Raw genomic sequence first — 15,831 nt, 5'->3', positions numbered from 1 at the left:
CAGCCCTACAGCTGCCAGCTCCAGCTTGTAGGCATACCTGAAGCCACTTTCTGTTCAAGTTACTAAGCATTATATACTTTTCTTTGCAGAGTATCTTAACACATAACAACCAATAAGCACCATACACAATACCTTTACATTTGCCTATAGCCTATCATAGCTACTACCATCACTGTATTATAGTCATTATTATCCAATCACAAGAGTAAGTAAGTTACAATTTAAGTTTACAGTGGAAAATTCTCAAACCTTTCTCCTTCTTGCTACATCAACATTTCTTGTTTGCCTGCCATATCTCTCTTTTTGGTAAAGACATGTTTTCTATTTACTTATGCTCTTCTTGAGACTGACTTACTTGGTGAAAAACATGTCTTTGTTTGTAGTCACATACCTTTGTCCTACTCCTAAAAATCTCCTTCCAACTCATCTCCAACCTTTGCCTTCTCAGTTACTCAGCGATCACTGTTTCAGCAAAACATCTTTTTTCTATATCAAAACTTGCTTTCATTTCTACCTCATCCCCAGTTTCTACATTCAGAGATCTTTCTGCCAAGCCTACATACCTGTGAAACTTCCTTACCAAACATTCATCCTCCCCAACACAAGATTCCTACTGCAAGATGAGCCGGAGACCGATGATGCCCAAGGAAAGAAAGCTCTATGGCAATAGCACATGATGGTGAAACGTAAGTCCTTACAAGAAGTTAGTACCAAAGCTGTTAAGAGGATGCTCAAGAAGCTCAGTAGGCCTAGAGATGAAGGCGACGACTGCTGGGGGACCGGGGCGATCGCTCCAGACCTGAAGGCGAGCTTCTCGGGCGAAAAGATTTGCGATGACATCGAGACTCAGAGAAGGGTGATGACGTGAAGCTTGTGAGAACGCGGAGACAGGTTGGAACCGTCCTGCCCAGCAAAGGGTAGGCGATGCTGAGGAGAAACCCTCTCCCTTTACTTCCCAGGAGCCCGTCCCTCTACAGCCCTCTCCTCTAAGCTAACTTCAAATTGCCTCCTGCAATTCCAAAGGGTTTTTCCTTGTCCCCACCACTGGTCCCAACATGTAGCTTTTGGAAGACGAGCTGACAAAATCCATCCTCGATGGAAATGAACACACAGGCACCATGGATGTCAATACGGTCTCCACAGTCTGTTTCAGTGGCTGCAAAAATTCAGAAAAAAATTCAGACCACAATGAGACGCCCCAAAAACGACCCCTTCCACAAGGCCTCCCTCCCTCCTAAGGGCCAAGGCTCATCCCTTGCCTGCCGTTTCCAAACTTCGGCTCCGCAGCTGCTCACAGTACCTAAGACAACAAAACAGAAAACTTACTGAGAACTCAGACTTATTCTGAGAACTGCAAGGATGGATGCCCAATTGTATTGTACGAGCAGAATCCTCTACCGCTCTTCGCATTCTGACAAGTCCTAATCTGCTATAATGGATCATTGCAGTGTACAGCTGTGACTACAGCTCAGAACAAGACCAGAAAAGACATCCGACTCGACACTTCTAAAGAGTGTCCTGGGTTGCAGTGTATTCTATTACCATCCTCATGAGCTGTTGAAATCAGGTGGGGCAGTGTTTCCTTGCCTCCTCCCCCAAGACTATCTTTCTGTTAACGGCCCATCATTGTCCTGCCGCATGACTCAGATATAACTCCCTCTGGACTATCTTCTGTTAATGAGCCTAATCAACACTTGGCCTCATGACTCATTACCCCATTGTGAAATGCTCCACCCAGAGGGAGGAACCAAGCATCCCATTGTGGGATGGGACGGAACACCAGAGAGAACCCTTTCCACTGGATTTTCAGAGGACAGGAGCTACACAGCCACCATTGGACTTTCTGAGGAAGAGCAGACCCTTTTTTTTCTACAGGATCACCGCTTCAGAGGACTGCAGCCACCATTCTACCAGACTACTACCACCACCCTGCCTAACAGGGACTCAGGTTGTATCTTGACTCTGTCAGTTTGAACCAGTGTTTTCTTCTACTTTTCTTTAATTTCCATTAAATTGTTCTTCTGACTTGGTGCCCCCCACTGGTTTGTTTTCAAACTAGTACAGAGAGACACAATTCCGATGCACCTCCGAGCTCTCGAGTCAAAGGATTGATGGTATCGACACCGGGCTGAGGAGCCGAGAGCAGAGACGCTAAGAATAACGCCCAGCGTTTCCAATAAGCATCTCAAAGGGCTAAGGCAAAAGACCTGCAACACAAGATGCCCAAAAGACACAGAACATACAATAAAAAAGTGACATGCACTGGGACTGCTCGGCTCTGCACACCTCGGCATTGAGATCGAAAGTGAGACTTGCCCTTTACGTGGGCTAAGGGGCCCTTTCCTGGACATCCCTGCCTCCAAAGCTGACTCAAAAATCCCTCCTGGTGAGCCCCGACCTGACACCTCGCTTTCATTCCCTCTGTGGATTGTAGCCCTCAACTTATATCTCAGACATCAGGAGATGGGAATCCTCCTCGGGCACGACAGAAGTCCGCGTCGCCATCTGGGAAGCTCCTGCTGTCGCCAGGCTGTCATCTCCTAGTTGGCCACAATAAAGAAAACCAAACATCACTGCAGGACCTTAGTGGCACGTCTACCAAAGCCCCAACAATTCCACTACTCACCATATCCTAAGAAGGCCAGGGTCCTCGGGCCGCATGCTTTGGCCACGCTCTGAGGCCGACGCAGTCGTCGCGGGGTATGCCTGGGTAAAGAGGACACAAGGTGCTGTGGCATTGCTGAAACTTAAGTGGACCCTCTCTCCCTGACTCGCCGCAACTCCTCGGCCATAGATGTAACAGAAGGTACCTCGGAATAGAAAATGTAAAGGCTTCATTGCAGAGTCCCATAATACTTCCAGAGAGCTCACAAGGGTGGCAAAGCGGGTCCGTTGGCCAGTTGGCAAGTAGGTTCGGCATAAAAAAAGTGGACCTCCTAAAACACACAAATGACAATGGATGCTTATAACTGCACCAGAAATTGATACCAGAGCAAGAACAACTCATTCTGTTCACCGGTCACCACTTACCTCGTTCCATCAACCTTGACTGCTGAGATCCGGCTTTACCTCCTAAAAACAAAGACAAAGAATAATGCTGGAACATAGCCACCATTTACACTTGCCCTGCAAGCACAAACGGTGACTCACCTTCCTGTGGGAACCCCCTCACCCGGTATGGGGTGCTCTGCCACGGATTTAATCCGTCTGCATCTGAAAGAAAGCGATGACAAAAGTCAGAATCCTGCATGAGAACAGCTCCAGCCATCCTGTGTCAATCTAGGAATACCATCTAGAGGCCAAACTATACCCTACATTACAAATTTCAAGGCCTTGGGACTTGTCCTATTACACCTATACGCCAGACTATACAGGCAGGGCAGAGCAGCTCCGGACCAAATACATGCAGGCACCTGTGACACAGGAGATAACAAACAAGGAGATGCAATGAAGAGAGAAAACTGGTAAGAAGAATGACCGCAAGGACCGAGAGAATGCCGAGCGACATTATCATGGCGAGACGGACAAGGCTCGAAGAAGATGCTAACAGGTTATTCCGAGAACAGCAAAGTTGGATGCCCGAGAATCATACAAGCAGAATCCTCTACTGCTTTTCGCATTCTGACAAGTCCTAATCCTCTGTAATGGATCACTGCGGTGCACAGCTGTGAATACAGCTCAGAACAAGACCAGAAAAGACCTCTGACTCAATGGTTCTAAGAGAGATGCGATTCCGATGCGAATCTGAGCTCGTCGGTCAAAGGTCCGATGTTATTGGCACCCGGCCAAGGAATGTGGATGCTAAGGATGATGCCCGGCATTTCCAATAAGCCGGTCCCTCGAAGGGCTAAGGAAAAAGGCCTGCAACACACGATGCCCAAAAGACACAGAACATACAATAGAAAAGTGACACGACAAGCACCGGGACTGCTCTGCCCGCCTCAGCATTGTGATCAAAAGTGAGACTTGCCCTTTATGTGGGCTAAGGGGCCCCTTCCTGGACATCCCTGCCTCCAAAGCAGACTCAAAAATCCCTCCCGGTGAGTCCCGACCTGGCACCCTGCTTTCATCCCCTCCATGGGTCGTAACCCGCGCCTTATCTCTTGGACATCCGGGATGTGAATCCGCCTCAGGTGCGAAAGAAGGCCGCCTCGCCATCCGGGGAGTTCCTGCTGTCTCCTAGTTGGCTACAATAAAGAAAACCAAACATCAGTACACGAGCTTAGCAGCACATTGGCCAAAACCCGACAATTCCGTTACTCGCCGTCTCCTAAGAAGGCCATGGTCCTCCGGCGGCACGCTTCAGCCGTGCTCCAAGGCTGACGCCGTTGTTGCGGGGTATGCCTGGGCTAAGAAGAGACAAGGTGTTGTGGAATTGCTTGAACTTGAGTGGACCCTCGCTCCTCCTGCCTCTCTCCCCGACTCACTGCAACTCCTCAGCTGTTGCCGAAGGTCACCCACATGGCACCTTGGAATGGAAAATGTAAAAGTTTCATCGCAGAGTCCCGTAACACTTTGGGAGGGCTCACAAGGGTGGCGAGCTGGCTCTGTCAGCTGGTCGGTGAGGGGGTTTGGCATAATACAAGTGGACTGCCTAAAACACACAAATGACAATGGCTGCTTAAAGTTTAGAGTACCAGAACCTGGCACTCAAGGAATAACAACTTTTTCCTTCTGCCGGTCACCACTTACCTCGCTCGCTCGACCTTGACTGCTGAGATCCGGCTTTACCTCCTAAAAATAAAGACAAAGAATAATGCTATAACATAGCCATCATTTTCGCTTACCCAGCACAGACAAATGGTGACTCACCTTCCTGCAGGAATCCCCTCACCCAGTATGGGGTGCTCTGCCATGGATTCAATCCCTCTGCATCTGAAAGAAAGTAATGACAAAAGTCAAAGTGCTGCATTTCACGGCTCCAGCCATCTTGTATGAATCTAGGAATATCACCTAGAGCCCAGCAACAACCTGCATTACAAATTTCAAGTCCCTGGGCCTTGTTCTATTACACCTACGTGCCAGAGTATGGGGCAGGGCATACCCGTGTGGGCACCCGCGACGCGACGAGGAGAGAAAACTCTCTGCGAAAAGAACGACCGCAAATACATCAAAGGGCTAAGGCAGAAGACATGAGACACAAGATGCCCAAAAGACACAGAACATAACAATAGACAAGTGACACTACATGCACCAGGATTGCTCTGCCTTGTGCACCTCGGCATTGTGATCAAAAGTGAGACTTCCCTTTATGTGGGCTAAGGGGCCCCTTCTTGGATATCTCCATCTCCAAAGCTGACTCAAGAATCCCTCCCGGTGAGTCCCGACCCGACACACCGCTTTCATCCCCTCCATGGGTCGTAGCCCTCGACTTATCTCTCGGACGTCCGGGGACTTGAATGCACCTTGGGCGCAAAAGAAGGCCATCTCTCGCCGCCCAGGAAGTTCCCGCTGTTGCCGGGCTGTTGTCCCTTAGTCAGATACAATAAAGAAAACCAAAATCAAAAGATGAGTTTAGTGGCAAATTGCAACAAGTCGGCCGCTTGCTCGCTCCTAAGTGCCCCTAGATCCTCAAGGCCCTGGCTGCATCCCTAGTCTAAGACTGTGGCCACAATTTAGATAGGCACCCAGGTTAGCGAGAAACAAAGTTACAAGGCATTTCCATAAATGCGGGGGATGCGTTTGCGTGCCGTAAAACATATAAATGTGGCTGCTGCGCTTATGGAAAAGCCTTAAGTGGCTCCCGAATAGACACCGTTTCCCACTGTGTCGCCTTCAAAACCCCCCCACCATAACTCCTAACCTGGTACTCCGCTCGCCCTCCCTCTCCCAGTCACGATCCTCGACTTCCGTAGCGGAAGCCTCAATCTCAGACACCATCTATGACATGGGGCAGATCCCTTTTTGGGCACAATGAACTTGCTGAAAAAATGTGAAGTACCCCACTCAACACAACCTGGAATGGCAGGAAGTTGCACTGCTCCTAAAAAAAAAGCACAGCACAAAACCAGAAATTATAAAAGCACCTTACCACTCCTAAACATGCAACCCAAATGAGTGAACTTAAATACTCCCTGTGTTCCATGGTATCTTCTTCCCGGTGTCTTCGAAGCCTCTGCTGCTTTAGATGCCAAAATAACCTGCTGAAAACAAGCTGAGATAAGCAGAAAGATCCCCATCACTGAAATGAGAGGAGAGCTCTTACCCCACTCAATCCCGGAGAGGGAATGACTCCCCTTGCAAAAGGCTGGGGTTAATATACCCCTGGCTGGGCCCACCTCTCGTTCCCATGATGCCCGGGGAAAAGGAAGGAGCCAAATACAGCAAGGTAGAAAAGCCCTCATAGGAGGTGCCACTGTTTGGCTCTTCTGACTTAAATTTGAGGTGAGTAAAGGGCTCGATAGAAAAGAAAACTCTTCAGGGAAATGACGCCGCTTTCTTTTTTTGCTTTTGCATCGAGCGAAAGAGCGGACAACCGGTAAGAAACAAAACTTTGTTGTAAAGGATTGGTTACGTAAGAAAGGGCATATAGATTCTTTGCAGCTTACTGATCTGAGGAGCTGGCTACGTGAGAACGGGCACATAGACCCTTGAAGTTAGCAGAGCAAGGTCTCACAGAACACTGCATCACACATTATGTGTAACAACTGAAGCTGCAGAATATCACATGTATCTTGCTCAATAACTGAACCACCATTGAGTCTTATTGCTGAGCTACGGGTTTATTTGCAGAGTTAGCAAGGATAGGTTTTGGCAGCAAAACAATAGACATCTGTGGTTAGAAGGCCAGAGAAAAAGGAGAACTGCTGACCACAGAGGGGAACTATAGGAGGGGTTAGAGATCGGCTTAGATGATGTGAACCACTTAGAATGCGCCTTTTACGAATATGCATGAGCCTATTAGTGATAGTATATAAGAAGTTCTGGTACAATCAATAAACGAATTCCTGTTGATCACTCATATTGAGCGTCTGGGTTTTCCCTCTATCGCGACACTCTGTGTTTTGGGAATGCAGCTAGATAATTTGTTGTTAACTTGCTTAATTACTCCTTAGTGATTATTATGTACTACTCCACATGTGACTAAGTAGGGTGGAGAAGAATAGTAATTATATGAACAATGTAACTCTCCTTGGGACCTCTAATTAGGGCTATATACATTATAAATACAAATAAGAATTCTTAATACCCTCCTAGGTGCCATTAGGGTTATGTCCGTGCCAGGCTCGCTCCCATATGACGTTCAGTACCGGGGCTCAGGTAGGAGCGCCCTGAAATGCAGATTTAAATCCTTAAAATGCTCAAAAAGGGAGAGCTTCCTTCGACTGAACTCCTTAAAATGAGACACCAGGCGGCAGTTGCCTCTGCTTGAACCAATACAATGGCAAATTAATGGCTTCTCCCCTTCAATTTAAGCCCCTAAACTATTGGGTAAAAGAGGGGTTTTCCTCACTTTAAAATTCTCTGGTGCTGGAAAAAGGAGGATTTTTCCTCAATTCAAACCCTTAGAAAGGAGGGACATCTGGGCTTCCCCCTCAATTTAAACCTTACGATGATGAAAAAGGGGAAGATGAAAGGGACCTCGCGCACTGCCTCGCCCACTCAGATGCTGCCCCTTGGCACGAGAACTTTTCCCTGGGCGTTTTCTTGAAGCGATGCTCTTTACCCGGGTGCATCCGGCCGCTCCTCGGCTCCTGCCAGGTTCCACGACCGTTGTTCCCGGAGCGTCTCTCAGGATGCCTCCATTGTCCCCTCTCGACCGGCAGCTCCCTGTGTAGGTGTGCCCGGGCAACCCTCTGAAAGTGACCTCTGGCAGGAGCCGCCCCCTCCTCATCCTCACCGCTCGCACCTGGGGCTGCTGCACCTCGGGGAGGGGGGATGAGGCGGAGAAAGGTCCTGCTGGTCGTTCCCTCCCCTACGCGGGCCGTCGTCCACCCCCGAAACACTGGGGTGCAGGGCTTTCTTTTTTGTGGAAAAGGACCGGCCTTCTCGTCCAGGTGCGCATGGCCAAAATTGGGATCCTGCCTCCAAAATTCCCTATATCCTAGGCTTGTACTTACTGAGGAAACTCCCCGCCGATCGCGATTACCGGTAATTGTTCTTCCGTAATAGTTACTGACTTGCGTTTCCTTTGAAGCGTTTGAAGCGTCTCTCGAGGGTGTCAAGGGTTTGGCCGGGTTGTTTACGGCCGATCTCGGTGGGCCCGGACCAAACCCAAGCGTCCCTGTCGCCGGTCCGCCCTGAATTTCAGTGACATATTGATATCGTTTATATATACTCCCTTTCCCTGCTCCTCGGTCTTTCCTTGTGCATCTGCACGGAGAGGGTTTACTCCGTCCTTTGATCCCACCCACAGCTCTCTGGCCCAAATGCTGATTCTCGCGGAGACGATTTAAGCGGAAAACTACTACTAGTGTTCGCTTTTAAAGTATAATTCTTATTGTACATCTGGCTGTACAATTAAAAAAAAGACATCTATTACTGCTCATTAGGGGAAAGCTTTTCAGAGGAGAAAATATCCATTTTGGTAGCACAGATCTCATTTTGACAATATTGCATTCTTGTGGGTTTGGGAATCTGAAAATTGGTATTTTTCAATTTGATATTTTGAAACGGGGTCATTTTCATATTTTGGAACTTGATATTCTGCTATTTTGAAATGGAATTAATTTGGTATTTTGGAACCTGGTATTCTGATATTTGGAAACTGGGTAACTGGTATTTTGGAACTTGGTAATTTGGAACTGGGTTACTTTGGTATTTTTGAACATATTCTGGGAATTTGAAACCGGGTTACTTTGCTACCTCTGAACGTGGTGTTCTGGTATTTTGAAACTGGGTTATTTTAATATTTTGGAACTTGGTGTTGTGGGCCCTCCTAGATAGCAGCTGAGGGAAGACACCGGGCTTTGGGAAGACGATCTCTTTTGGGACCATCTCTCAGGACCGGTCACAGCTTCCTTGGTCAGAGCTACTGACCCCTAACCAGCTGTCATAGGTACCCACCAATCTTTAGCCACTTTTGGCAAAGGAATCTTGTTTCAACACAAGATTGTGTTGGAACACAATATTCTACTTTAAAAATCCTACTTTAAAATTCTATTTTAAAATCCTACTTTACATTCCTCTGCAGTATGTATTTCTTTATATTTTTTGGTAACAAGGTTAATACTAGTGCGATACCATCTTGCATCACAAGTTAAACATACACACAATATCCACGGTTTACACTTCCCACAGTCTGAATCAGGACATTTGAGCTGTAGCTGAGGCATCAATTTTTGGCATCAGCACACAGGTTGGGATCGCTGTCTTTCTCAAGCCACGGTTTCACCCACTTCGCAGGAACCCAGCGTGATCCCATGTCTGTGGAAACACATGCATACCCCCTTCCCCAAGTTAGTAATTGCATCGGTCCTTCCCATTGCCATGTAGTCCCATTTTTTTCTCCATACTGTCTTGGTTTGAAAGACAGGTGTTTGCTAAGGAAGGCCAGGAGCCTCCCTTGGAATGGCAAATGCAACTCCCCTTCCCTCTGAGTTATTACAGTTTTGAAATTAAGGGGCTTTTAGGCAAAGATATGGGAAATAGGAATAACAGTTCTTTACTATGATATATCTATAGGTGTATAACAAGTCAAACAAACAACAATAACTATGGCAGTAACAGCAAACAATCACAAGCCCAGTGCCAGCCTTCTCGGCTGTCAGGCCCTTTCCCCTCGGGTGCAGTTTCACTCAGAGCCGGCACGGGCGCTGACGGCTCCCGGTGAGCGGGGCAGGTGCAATGGTTCCCCCCCGACTGCAGGGGGCGCTCTGGAGCGAGCTCGGGGAGCACACGGCACTGGTGGCCTGGGATCCCAGGAAGGGATGGAACAAAAGCTTCACAAACCCCTGGGCAGCCGATCCCCGTGTCCGGCCGGACCCTCAGGAACAGCAGGCTGGAACAGCAGGGACAAGCACAAATCCCTGGTGGCAGACGAGATGTATCCAAACGGCAGAGCTGCGGTGGGAACCCTCCAGAGATCTCAGCAGGCAGGGTGAGCATGGCTACAATGCAGCGAAGGCTCGAAGCAATGGCGGGGGCAGGGCGGTCATGGCCCGGCTCCTAGCAGGGCAGGGAGGTGGGCTTGGGATCCCAGGGTTTCACTGGCAGAAGGAAAGCAGCCAAAGAAGCAGCCTCCCTCTCCATCCAAATGCCAGGGACTGACTGTCCACACACCCAGGTGAAACAAAAGAGTAGCAAGATGCACCTCTCCTCCACTGGCTAGGTCTTTTGTTTTTCTTAAGCACTCAGTAATTTGTTCCCCTAGCAACAAGTATGGGGAAAATTCCTTTAACAGAAAAAAACCCCAGAACTCCTAAAACCCCAACACATACTTTCCCGCTATCCCGTGGAATTTAATTTAAGTCCCCTTTTAGTCCTGCCCCATGTTTTACCCCAGGAGGAACAAGATTATCACTTGGGATATGTATATAATTCGTTACATAGACAGCTTTTTCCAAGCCGGCTTGGGGTGAAAGGGATAAATCTCCCCCTTTTTGTTTGTGAAGCAATTGCTTCAGGGTATGATGGATGTGTTCCACGATAGCTTGCCCTGTGGGAGAATGTGGAGTCCCAGTGATACAAACAATATCCCATAAATTGCAAAAGGTGGCAAAATTACAACTGGAATAATCCTGGCTGTTGTCAGTTTTCAAGGTACGTGGAACCCCAAGGGCGGCAACAGCCGTGCTTAAATATTTTAGAACATGTTTTTTGGTTTCTCCTGTTTGTACAGTGGTCCATACTGCAAAAGAAAAACAGTCAACAGACACATGAATAAAATTGTCAGCCAAACTCTGGAAAATGCATTACATCTGTTTGCCATAATTCCAAGGGTCCAAGTCCTCTAGGATTCACTGCTGCTCCCAATGGATAATGAAGTTGTTGACACTGGAAGATGACACAAGAGCTCGTGCATCAGTCCAGGAAATGTGAAATTGTCGGTGCATGACCTTTGCTGATTGATAAAAAAATTGATGCGACTGCTCTGCTTGTTGAAACTTATTTCCCGCAGGAGCGGCCCAGGCAGGAGAAACTAAGTAATCTGCTTGTGCATTGCCTCCAGCAAGGCTACCCTGTAACTTAGAATGACTATGTATATGAGTAACAAAATAAATCCAGTGTCTTTTTGATAAAGCAAAAAGCAACCAGTGAAAAAGAAAATATAGGTCATGGTTATTCAATTCCTTTAACAATGCATGTTCTAAGTGTTATGAATGCATTGTGATGTTGGCTTTTCGCATGTTACATAGTTGTTATGAATGTATTGTGATATTGGCTATTTTTTTCATGTCCCTTAATGTTATAAAAACTTTACCTAGGTTCTGTAATGTAATACATGATACAGAATGTCTACTGTTTATATAGTCAATTTAGAAAAGACAAGCAGAGAAAGTCTTCACATTCCTGGAGTATCTTATCACAGAAGAAGAAAAACCAGAAACCAGAGAGAGAAGAATTTACGGAGGGAGCAGAGACGGAATGGAGCCAAGGAGGAAGATAAGGCTGATGGGATGATACACAGAAACTCCAAAGAATTTATGAATCATGCATGAGTTTGATGAATATGCAATAAGAGATGTACTTCTAAAGATGATCTTTTGGATGTAGAGGTGTGCCTTTGGATCTCTGCCAAAGCACCTGGCTGTAATACCCTTTTTTGCTGTTTTCTCCTAATGGTTCCTTTTATTAAACTTTTCTCTTAACATTTTACTAAGAGTGAACCTCATTTTTCACATAAGCGACAGGTTATTCCTACCACAAAAAGTGAATCACATAAAACATTAATTGGTTGATCATTCCATTTTTCAAATACGACTGCTGCTAACTCTAAGTACTGAGCAGAGTGGCCATTTGTTTCATGTAAAACTTCCTGTTTCCACTGCCCCTTCTCTCTCCAAACATAAGCAGCCTTTCCAGTTTTGCCACTGGCATCTGTGAAAATCGTTATTCCATGAAGCGGCTTAGAAGAACAAAGGGATTGTCCAAGGTTACAATGTAAGGTGTGCCCACAAGCATGTATTCTATCACCATCTTCATGAGCTGTTAAAACCAGATGGGGCAGTTCTCCCTGCCTCCTCCCTCAAGACTACGTCCTGCTAATGGCCCATCAGTGCCTTATCTCATGACTCATCATTCCACCGTGAGATGCTCCACCCAGAGGGAGAAACCAAGCATCCCATCCTGGATATAAACTGGGATTTTTGAAGACCACAGGCAGCTTTTCCCACTGGATTTCCAGAGGACAAGAGCTACATACCTACCACTGGACCTTCTGAGGAAGACCAGATCTTTCTACACAGGTTCATCACTTCAACAGAACCACATCCATTCACTTCAGGAGGACTGCAGCCACCACCTTATCGGACTGGTACTGCTACCCTGACTAACAGGGTCAGGTCGTATCTGACTCTCAGTTTAAATCAGTTTTTTCCCCGCCTTGTTTTATATATATATAGAAGTAAGGAACTGTTATTCCTATTTCCCATATCTTTGCCTGAAAGCCCCTTGCTTTCAAAATTATAATAATTTGGAGGGAACGGGGGTTGCATCTGCCATTCCAAGGGAGGCTCCTGCCTTCCTTAGCAGACACCTGTCTTTCAAACCAAGACAGGATTTTGAAATTATCTCAGTATTTGTTACAAATGTGAACATTTTATGTCCTGGCATATGAACACTGAGTCTGCCTGTAAACTCTAAAGTAGCAATTCGCAAGTCTCTGCAAATTGTCTTACCATCCAATTTAAATATACTCTAGTTGCTGGCACAATAACTTCTTCAGGCTCAGATCCAGGTATTTCTATTACCTGGTTTTGACTTCTCATTATAATATGAGCTAATAATTCCACACGTGTCATTATAGATTTCTTTGGTTGTGCTGGCAAAAAGATTCATTCCAATATACACAACAGATCTGGCTGTTGGGGCCATTGAAAAATAATTGCAAACATATGAGCTTTTTGGCTAAATACAGCTACTGCAATGTTGAGCTTTTGATGGGATACCCTTCCTTCTCGGACCAGGATAAGAGAGCAGAGAAGACTGCTGTTCTACTAAGTTCTTTATTTCATAGTCTCATAGCTTTCTTGAATGCAGAGTCCAAGAGGGTTACATGATAAGGCCAAGCAGCAACAGCAAACAGCAGGCTCCCACCGCAGTTTGAATACATCTCATCTGCCACCAGGGATTTGTGCTTGTCCCTGCTGTTCCAGCCTGCTGTTCCTGAGGGTCCGGCCGGACACGGGGATCGGCTGCCCAGGGGTTTGTGAAGCTTTTGTTCCATCCCTTCCTGGGATCCCAGGCCACCAGTGCCGTGTGCTCCCCGAGCTCGCTCCAGAGCGCCCCCTGCAGTCGGGGGGGAACCATTGCACCTGCCCCGCTCACCGGGAGCCGTCAGCGCCCGTGCCGGCTCTGAGTGAAACTGCACCCGAGGGGAAAGGGCCTGACAGCCGAGAAGGCTGGCACTGGGCTTGTGATTGTTTGCTGTTACTGCCATAGTTATTGTTGTTTGTTTGACTTGTTATACACCTATAGATATATCATAGTAAAGAACTGTTATTCCTATTTCCCATATCTTTGCCTAAAAGCCCCTTAATTTCAAAACTGTAATAACTCAGAGGGAAGGGGAGTTGCATTTGCCATTCCAAGGGAGGCTCCTGGCCTTCCTTAGCAAACACCTGTCTTTCAAACCAAGACAGGGATATTACCTAGAGACTCCCTGGGTCTATTCAGCCCTCTGATTAGTACCCACTGTTGATACTCCAGGCTGGCAGTGATGAGACTGAAATAAAGAGTACCAGGGCAATTAAAAGGGACTTCAGGGCACTGTGTTGACTGGTTGATAGGGCAGGAGCACAGATAGTGTTTTGCTCAGTCCCTTCGGTGGCAGAGACAAATGATGAAAGGAACAGGAGAGCCCACTTTATCAACAAGTGGCTCAAGGGTTGATGTCATCAGCAGAATTTTGGGTTCTCTGATCATGGGGCAATTTTCATGGCACCTAGCCTGCTGGAGCTAGACAGGCTCCATCTATCTGTTAAGGGCAAAAGGATTTTAACCCATTGTTATAAATATGAATAGAAAGTTGGCTTTTGTATCATGAGTTTGTTAATTGAATTATGAATTTATTGGGTTCATTTATAGGTTAATAAGGGTTTTGATTAGGCTGGAAGGTTATCGAGTTTATTGTAATGTCAGTTGACATTGTATGATGAGCATTGTTGTTTAATGGTGGGACTTATGTATTAAGGGGTTGATCACAGAAGTTTCTGGATTTTGCAGAAAGGGAGTGGTATGGGTGTCAATCACAATTAGCATAAGGGGAGAGAGTGGAAGACCCCATTGCACCATTACAAACCAATTAAAAGAACTCTGGATACAGACGAGCTAACCAGAATAGCCTAAGAGGGTGGAATCAAAGGAGGAGCCATACTCAGCTCTGGGGTATAAAATGTATCTCCCCAACTTTGTGGTGTGCCTCTGGCCACACCCGACCTGTGGCTAAGCACCTGGTGCTTGCTCCTTTGCCTTGTAGTTTGGCGGATTGCCATCTTTTGGTCTCTAATTGTCCACAATTACTCTAATGAATAAATTTTCCTGTTTAAAATTTTAACTGGCAAGTTGTTTATTTCACCCATGAACTCGCAGAACTCATTGAGAGGGCTTTAAACTAGGTTTGAAGGGGGAAGAGGATACAACTGAGCTCTCCAGAAGCAAGCCCAAGGGTGGTAAGCCAGAGTCAGGGGTGAAATCAGCAGCCCAGCTGAAGTGCATGTATACTAATGCACGCAGCATGGGCAACAAAAAAGAAAAGCTGGAAGCCCAAGTGCAGCAGCAAAGCTACGATGTAGTCGCCATCACGGAAACATGGTGAGTTGACTTGCATAACTGGAGCGCTGCACTGGATGGCTACATGCTCTTCAGAAGAGACAGGAGAGGGAGAAGAGGGGTGGCCCTTTATATTAGGTAGGCTTTTGATGCCATGGAACTTGAAACTAATGACGATGAGGTTGAATGCCTATGGGTAAGAATTAAGGGGAAGGCCAACAAGGCTGACATCCTGCTAAGAGTCTGTTATCAACCACCGAACCAGGAAGAAGAGGTGGATAACTTATTCAACAAGCAGTTTGAGGATGTTTGAGGATCACCAGCCCTTGTTCTTGCAGGTGACTTTAACCTACCAGACATCTGCTGAGAACTTAACACAGCAGAGAAGTTGCAGTCCAGGAGGTTCTTAGATTGTGTGGAGGACACCTTCTTGTCACAGCTGCTGAGAGAGTCCACCAGGGGAGGGACTACACTAGACCTGCTGTTTGCAAATAGAGATGGGCTGGTGGGAGATGTGGTGGTTGCAGCCCATCTGGGGCATAGTGATCATGAAATTAGAGAGTTTTCAGTATTTGGTGAAATAAGGAGGAGCATCAATAAAACCTTCACACTTGATTTCTGAAGGGCAGACTTTGGCCTGTTCAGGAGACTTATTCGGAGAGTTCATTGGGAAGCAGCCCTTAAAAACAAAGGAGTCCAGGAAGGGTGGGCATGCTTCAAAACAGAGATCTTGAGGGCACAGGAACAGACTGTCCCTGTGTGCCAAAAGATGAGTCAATGAGGCAAATGTCCAGCCTGGATGGGCAAGGAGCTTTTGAAGGAACTAAGGAATAAAAAGAGGATGCATCATCTTTGGAAGGAGGGCCAGGTATCTCAGGAGATATTTAACAGAGTTGTTAGGGCATGTAGAAAAAAAACTAGAGAGGCCAAAGCTCAGTTAGAACTTGATTTAGCAACTTT

At 46.7% G+C, this 15,831-nt stretch overlaps 1 long non-coding RNA gene across 1 annotated transcript; it reads right to left on the bottom strand.

The window, feature by feature from the left end:
* Positions 1-4,101: 4,101 nt before the first annotated feature.
* Positions 4,102-5,125, bottom strand: LOC121662211. The gene is made up of 4 exons (XR_006015231.1): positions 4,813-5,125; positions 4,693-4,734; positions 4,428-4,617; positions 4,102-4,349 (listed from the first exon to the last, which is right to left on the bottom strand). It is a non-coding gene; the product is annotated as an uncharacterized LOC121662211 (long non-coding RNA).
* Between the last annotated feature and the right edge of the window lie 10,706 nt (positions 5,126-15,831).

The sequence above is a fragment of the Corvus kubaryi genome, unplaced genomic scaffold, assembly GCF_017639235.1.
Source record: "Corvus kubaryi isolate FWS band 111438036 unplaced genomic scaffold, C.kubaryi_AGA036_p1.0 37236, whole genome shotgun sequence".
Lineage (NCBI taxonomy): Eukaryota > Metazoa > Chordata > Aves > Passeriformes > Corvidae > Corvus > Corvus kubaryi.
Note: the sequence above shows the minus strand (reverse complement) of the source record. Positions and strands in the feature narration are given on the sequence as shown.